Source organism: Caloenas nicobarica, chromosome 2 (assembly GCF_036013445.1).
Source record: "Caloenas nicobarica isolate bCalNic1 chromosome 2, bCalNic1.hap1, whole genome shotgun sequence".
Lineage (NCBI taxonomy): Eukaryota > Metazoa > Chordata > Aves > Columbiformes > Columbidae > Caloenas > Caloenas nicobarica.
This window is the reverse complement of record NC_088246.1, coordinates 125255179-125263265: the sequence shown is the minus strand read 5'-3', so window position 1 is coordinate 125263265 and position 8087 is coordinate 125255179.

The window sequence follows — 8087 nt, the reverse complement described above, 5'->3', positions numbered from 1 at the left end:
CATTTCAAAATCAAGACACTTCACCACTGAACGAACGAACTCTGCAGCAGCCTGAACTCTTTCAAATACATTATTGGGTGCCTGGGGATAAATGCTCATTCCCTGCTGGTATAAGTTGGTCTAACCCCAGCAAAGCAGTAAACACAAAAAAAGCAAACCCCTTTTCTTTTTGAAATCTCAGCCTAAACACCAAACAACAATTTACTTGGAGGAAAAGGTCTGAAGAAAACAGGCTTTACCTGGACTTTAAAAAGACCTTTTCCTGCTGGCAGTAAAATGAACATCACAAAACTAGCAGTAATCATTTCTATAAAGATTTCACCCTACTTGCAGATCAAGAAAGTCAGCTGGTAAAACTGATGTACTAGACAAGACTCCTGCCATCATTTAGACAACATTGTGCCTAAAATGGCTGTTAACAAAATAAGCAGTAGGGAGATTAAGGTAGATGCATCGAGTTTCAATAAACTGGGAAGCAAAAAAATGCAACTGGCACGGTATTATATTTGTTATTTATGCTTTACATGCTTTATTTTATTATTGCTTTATGCTCTCTAAAGCCCAACATTTACTTTACTACTTCATCACACAGGCACATCCATTTGCAGCAGCACAGGAGTGCCTCCATCATCAGCTTTCTAAAAGGTGTGATTGAACCCTGCCTTAAATGCATACAACACAATGTTTTAATAAACTCTAAAAAAAACAAAAAAACAAAAAAAAACCCAAACTTAAATATTTCATGTAGATTTCTCCTGAGTCCAGTCTCTCTGAGGCCAATGACGATGTCAAACAAGTTGCTTGGCACAGAAGTCGAGACACAAAGGCTCGGGGGTGTCCCCTGGAGGGCTGCAGGGCTGGGGTGTCCTTTGTGGGTCGTGGAGCACCAACCTGCTGCCCCAGGAGCTGCAGTTACTCACAGGCAGCATTTTCCTCACACAGGCACCCCCTGCTTTGTCACCTGGGGTCTCACCAAGGTAGTGTCCTTTCTGTGCGCCTCAGACCAAAAGAGGCTCATCTTTCCTCTCATCAAGCAGCTTTTAAAGAACCCCCCCGGTGACTTTAATGTTATTCAAGTAGATACCTAAACGCCTTGATGATTAAGTCTCCACGTGGGTGCTGAACTGATTTACCTACCTGCCTGCCTGCAGAGGTGGCACACACCACAGAAAAGAGCTGTAGAACTTCCCTTAGCAAATTGTTCTTTCAATCATGTCCCTCCAGCATAAATAACATTAGGCTAAATGCAATACATCTGGAAGGACAGCAAACTGTATCTGTGATTTTTAGGTCAGGCCAGGTTGATGCAGTGATGACCACGAAAGAAATGAAAGATTTCCAAAAGCACAGAGGCAGTTATTTAACATTTAAGGGTACTTTTAACTCTTTTTGAGAAAGTGCTCAGAAAATCTGGTTAAGGGGGTGAGATTTGTCATTGGAAATATATACATTGATTTCTTCAGAGGTGAAAGGTTCAAAGACAGGCTTCAGGGAGGCTCACTGGCAGCTCTGGGGCACAAAGGTTTTTATTCTCCCCACAATGCACACTTATGCAGAGTAAATATGTAACTAACAGAACTGAAATGCACCTCCACCATACACACTGCTGAATGTACAAGCCCTGGACCTGTGTTTGAAAGAGGACTTGTATTTTTAACTTCTATAGGTGAAACACAATTTCTTCCTCCCCCCTGCAACTCTTGCCTTGTTTATACCTCTGGGCTACCTCAGCTACCAGAACACTAATACTATGTAAATAACGTTAAATAGGTTACCAGGCTCGCTAAAGGCACTGTATCACAAGGCTTATGCTTTGACAGATCTTTATGCCCCTGGCTAATCAATAACGTGAATTCTGTAGCAGTACTCAGAGTATGTAACGCCAAGCTGAAGCATGCCTTTATTAGAGCAGGACCTTGGACGGCCAGGCATGTTATAAATATGCACTAAATAAACTTATGGCCCACTAAGAAATAAGTTAAATAACACAGCTTCAATGCATATGTACTAAGTGCTTTACAATAGAAATATGATAATAGTATAGTGGTGAAAAAGAGGAAGGCCTTGACCTTGTCTGTGAGAATCTGCAGATAAGTCCATGACCTGCAGCTTCTGAAGAAAACAGTGGAGCAAACAGGGAGCGAAATAAGCTGAACTCTGGCATCAGCAAAACAGAGATTAAATGCTGCCTGTGCTGGCAGTAGAAAGGGAATAAGTTGGACAGTAATCAAAATTCAACTTGGCCAAATACAGAAAAGTATTATTACAGTCTGGTACAACCTGTTTTCCAACCCGCTTTTATAACAATTAGAGGGATTCAGGAGCCACATAACAGATGATCAGATTTTTAGTTAAGGCCAAGAGAGAAATATTAACATTCACATTGTTTGCCTTTTACCCACTAAGTGAAAATTTCATGAAGTAGTGAACTTCCTCTGCAATTTCAAGCTGCTGTGTGTTGTCATGATAACTAGCTGTAATAGTATTTTCCAAATTGCTTGAACTGCATGAGTGACTCGAAGGCAAGCTTGTGTTAAAGAGGATCACCTGGAATTGTTTGTCTTCCATAGGTCTTAAATAAGTGCTAGACATTCACATCGAGTCACTTGGTGGTGCTCATTTAATATCTCATTCCTCCTTCATGAGCAGGGCTCCTGGCCCAAACTGCATGCGTGCTCTCTGTGAGACCAGACTTATGTAACTGCAGACAAAAACCTTTCCTCATCAAAGTTGACGTGATTAAAATAAAGTTGCACACCATCAGCATAAAGTGAGAACTACCAAGCAAAAGGAGACAGGTCAGAGGAGGAACAGCACTTAAAAAGGAGAGAAGACAAAAGTCATCAAATAGATGCTCATGGAAAACCAGACTGAATCAGTGAGGCAAAGGATGTTTCTGCAGTTACAGACCGCATGGCATCTATTTAGATGAGAGCAGAAATCACCCAAGGCACCCCTGGACAGCCTTAGGCCAAGATGCTTGTGGTCCATTTCACAAGGCAACAACACAGTTATGCTGATGACATAAGCCAAAGAGACATAAATATTTCTGATCTATTAAGGGAATTTACAGTTCTAAAGATATTTTTCCCTCAAATAGATACCCCTCACCCTCTCCTTCACATTATCTGGTTTCTTTCTCTGGACAGAATAGGTAGGAAAGCAGCATTTCTGAATCTGATTCTAAGGATTACAGTAGCCTCATTATTGTAACTACTCAAATGTATTCTCAGATACGCTTCAGTTTCATGTGATTAACAATAGCTGTTCAAACTGCACGTGCTAGTATAACAACATAACCCATGACAACAAGGAGAAATTCCACCACAAACTGTGAGAACCGAACTCTCTGGGTGGGTCACCAAAGCTACAGCCAGCTGAAAGTTTCACCTAAGGGAATGTAGACAGAAATAAAACGGAGATATATTCAGGTGTCATGCTTAGCTGATGAAGTAAGCCTTGCTTTGTAACATGATGAAAAGGTCAGTGTCGCATCCAAGTTACGTACCCTGTGACTTCACGTGGCAAACACAGGTAATTTTCACTGGAATATACACTATCCACCTTCTACAATGTTCCTCATAATGGGAACAATCTTACTAGCCATAAAAAGAAACAGGCTTTTAATACTGTTTGTAAGTATTTCTCACTATATCTATAGGTTATTTATAACTCGCTAAGACCATACAAGGTGTAGATCGCTGCTTTCCACTTCTAGCTGCAGGATGTGACTTTGGTGAGCGCCATTTTGTGAGTCATTGGCCGGGCCTTTTGCAGCCAGAAAACTGAGCATTTGGTGATGATTTACTGAAAGCAAAAGTATGATGAATAAATATTACTTACTGGCTGTCCCATTCCTTGGCGCTCTTTCACTCAAGTCTAGAGCTGGTCAAAGAAATGTGTTAGCCCATTTGGATTGGCTGGTTGGAGTGGGAGGGAAGATAAAGACTAGAACAGAGAGAAGTAAAAATACAGCAGAATATCTTCTTTCCTTCTTCATTTTCACATAGCAAAAGAACAACAACAAAACACCACCCCAGATAAACTTTTATTTTAAGTCAGCCTTCAAGGTTTTCCTCAGGCAGAAGAAAAATCAATATTTTAGTTGTGTTCCTCTCTTGTTAGCCTTTCCTTTAGATGTAGATACATTTGAAATGAAAACAGTGCTCTCCTGAAATGAAAATGAGAAACTTTTTACCTAGAAAATGTCTAAGCTAAATATGTTGATATTCTCAATTATTAAAATAAATGCTTCTGCTTTTTGGAATCTTCTTTCATTTTTTTCCAACTAAAATTATTAATCCAAGTTCAGAAACAGTTGCTGTCTCTGATATGTGCACTGCTTTTCTCCAGGAGAAAAGGGTACATGCCAGTGCCTGAGGGCCAGAAGAGCCCCCCAGCCAGATGCTGAGGCCACCCACGGCCTGGGCTGCCCATGAGCAGACATCTGTGCACAACAGGGCTCTGTGACCCTCAGGCTGGGTGAAGAAAAAGGCAATAAGAAAGGGAAACACAACACAGCTGCTTTTGAGCTCTTCCTTCTCTTTGCAGAGCTATCAGCAAATGGAAGGAACATAAAAATCCCTACCTTAAGTCTGACTCCAGAGTTGTCAAAATAGCTTTGTTTTGGCTAATAAGGGTCAGAATTAACAGCCCATCAATTTTTTTTTGGCTCTCACCCATGCCTAACCCTTCCTTTCAGCTTCCACAACATCCGCGGTAACATTTTCTCCCAGCGTCAGACCAAGAGTGCCCCTTCTTCTCGCATGCTGAGGAGCACGTAGCTGTTGTGCAGATCAAACCACCTGCTCTGGATCAGATCACACAGCCCTTTTTAGACAACAGAATTGCCACCCACCTCTCACCTCGTTCAGGATGAGGAGGTTCTCAGTCTGTCCTCTGGTGACAACAAAGAAAAAAACCTGGGGAGAAGGGGGAGAAGACTTGCCAGAACAGACCTCTGCTACTTCTGCAGGGAGCCCAAGGGACCAAATTTACCTCATCTTTGTTAACTCACACAGGCACTGGACTCCTGAAGCTTCATTCCCACTGTCCTCACAGCCTAAATGCAGTGTCTCAAATCCTTTCTCTGTTTTTATTGACTTCAGTAGGAAAGGCTCTGTTTTGCAGCAGTGAGGGATGGACACTATCTCCATGTTGTTTCATGGACTGTGCACAACACTTGTGAATCCATGCAACTCTGTTTCTTCACTTCAAGAGAAAGAAGATTCGAATCATGGACTTGCACACTAACTGAGCACTACAGCTGCCTTTAATTCTGACACTGAGTTAACACTGACAAATTAGTTGAATTCTTGCAATTTACATTAGGTTTCATCAGAATATAGTCCAATATTCAATTAGGAAGCTTTTTGGGGGGGAGGCACCATGCAGATCTTTGAACACTGTGATCAATATATTAAAGACCAGAGAGCCTTTGAAGTTGAGCTGCTCTAATTAATCTACTTTACTTTGCATTTTACTTTTCTCAGAAAAATATTAATTCATTTCCAGTATTGATAACTGGTCCTGCCCTAGCATGGAGGGATTGAATAAGCTGCTCTCCTGAGATGGCCCTCAGCTCTCTATTTCTGAGATACTCTAATGAATGAGCTAACCTTTGAGCATCAACCTGCAAACAAAACCAGAACAAACTTCCTTCTTTTTCAAATGCATCCTGATTATCCTAGGCTTATAGGCATAAGCAATCCTTAGATTCAGCTGCTTTCCTTACAGCACTTACTGACGCTGTACCAGCCAAGCCTTTTTCTACTGCAATATGCCAGACTGGGAATCCATTATAACACTACCACTAAATATACGTTAGAAGGAGTAGCAGATGTGCCCAGTGGCTTGGAAGAAGCAGATGTTATGTTTAATTATGTGACATAGTTAAAAAGGAAGCAGAAACAAAATCATGTATGCAGTTAATGAAGGGCAGGAAACTTTAATTAGATGTAAGTATGTAATATTAAGCAAGTATTTTGCTCAGATGAGACAATTTGCTGAATTCAAATCACTGCTAAACCTGAACAGTCTGTCTGGATCCTACACTTCATAATACTTAGATTCAGAGTTTAGATCATCAGGATCATAGTGTCTGAAGTCAGATTCAAACATCTCCAGATTGAAGGACAAATAAATGGTTTAGAATTGCAGCCATCTGTGGTGAGGGTTGTCATCCCTTGACTCTGAAGAGAGAGCAATTAACAGAAGCCCTTGGCAATTATGAAATGCAGGATGGTGTTACTTTACCACTGCAGGTTTTGGTTAACATTAAGTACACCTACATGGCACTACAGTAATGGGATCTCCAAAGTGTGTCCTATGCTGTACTTGCAGCCATCAGACTCTTCGGGTGCAGCCTGCAAAAGGGTGTTTGTTCCCCTATGGGAAAAGGAAAGGAGGTAGCACACACAGCCCCGGCCCTCTCCAAAAGCTCACATCTGCCTCCATCCCTTCCCCCTAGGGGCTGGGGACACTAGCAACACTCAGGCTAGGAGTCTGAGGACATCTGGTCCACAGATAGATGGGTTGTCACTGGCTTCTGTGTATAAAGCCTGAGGGATGCTTCTCCAGGGAGTGAGTCAGCTCAAACAGTGCACCAGAGAGTGCAGAGTCAGTGAAACTGGTACATCAGCATTTCTGCCTCACCATCACCACAGACAGTAGAGGGTTTGTCCTGGCTGAATCACTGCAGGAGCACATTGTGCTTAGTGTGGGCCCTAGCATACTAATGAAACTGGACTCTCCATCCAGCTCCCTCGCTATTTTCCCCAGCTTTCCCTGTTGTTCCCTGGTCTGCACATCTTGAGAGTTGTGCAACTGGATATTGAGCAGAAGGGGTAAAAAGGACTGTTGGATACTGCTTCGGTCTCTGAGGACAACCAGTTTTGCTCTTGCGCTTGATAAGAATAGGCACTCTGAGAGAAATCCAGGGGTCGATTATGCCATTATTTGAAGGATGAGTCCAGCCTCTCAAAAGCAAAGTGCAAAGCTTTGTACAGGCAAACTCACCTTTGACACTACATACTAACGAGTGCTTTACCTTGCAGCCCTGCCACTCATTCAGTGGAGGTTTTCATGGAATCTTATTAAACATGAAAAAGTATTGGCACTTCAGGACAGATAGCTCAGCAAATGTTAATGAAAGTAAGTAAATAAGGAGAGATGTTAGTAAGAATAATACTCTTCAGCACATTGACCTTCTCCTATCTGAGGTTTAGGAGGTCATTATGTAAGTTGTGTTTGCAACCATGTACTTAATTGCAATATTCTTCTAGTAATTGACAATAGGATTCTCTTCCACAATAAAAAATTCATCTGATGGATTTGTAAGATTTATAGAGACTGTAAAGCTTAAAACAGAAGTCATCTTGAACTGGTGCAAAATTCCCAGGGCAACAGAGCAAGCCATAGTTCCAGTGGAATTTTAACTAGGTCTCACTATATTTTTAAAACATACACAGAAGTGAATACTGTATATTCTCTGATAAAAATTTACTTTTAGAGATATCTAACACTAACCAATTGGTCAAGAGCACTGCAATGTACCAATAATGAATTCTCTTTAAGCAGCACTTTGCATCTAAATGATGACAATGCGCTTTATAGTTTAAATGTTTGACTGTTCTAACTGCATTGCAATCTGTGATTTCAGAGAATCTACACTTGTATGCATGAGTGAAAGATGCAATGATATTTTTTTTCCATGCACATTGACATTCAGCCATGGATGAACAACTGTCTACTAGCTAACAACACTTCTTCATGTGACTTCAGATAATACTTATCTGATTGAAACCTGGAGGGAAATGAGATAGGCTCGAATCATGAACTGAGGGGTTTGGGCCTGTAGGAAGCTCCCTGGGACCAATTAGTAGCATTGTTATTGATTCACATACTGGAGCACATCAGACAATTACTTACCTTTCGATTTTTCCCCTATAAATCTGTCCAAGAACAGACATTTTTTGTGTTCAGACTTGTTGCATCCCTTTGACCCCTAATCATTACCAGCCCCATCACCAAACACTTCATGGTGGGAGTGAGAATTTGCCCATGTAGTTTCTTTGCATATCACAGTC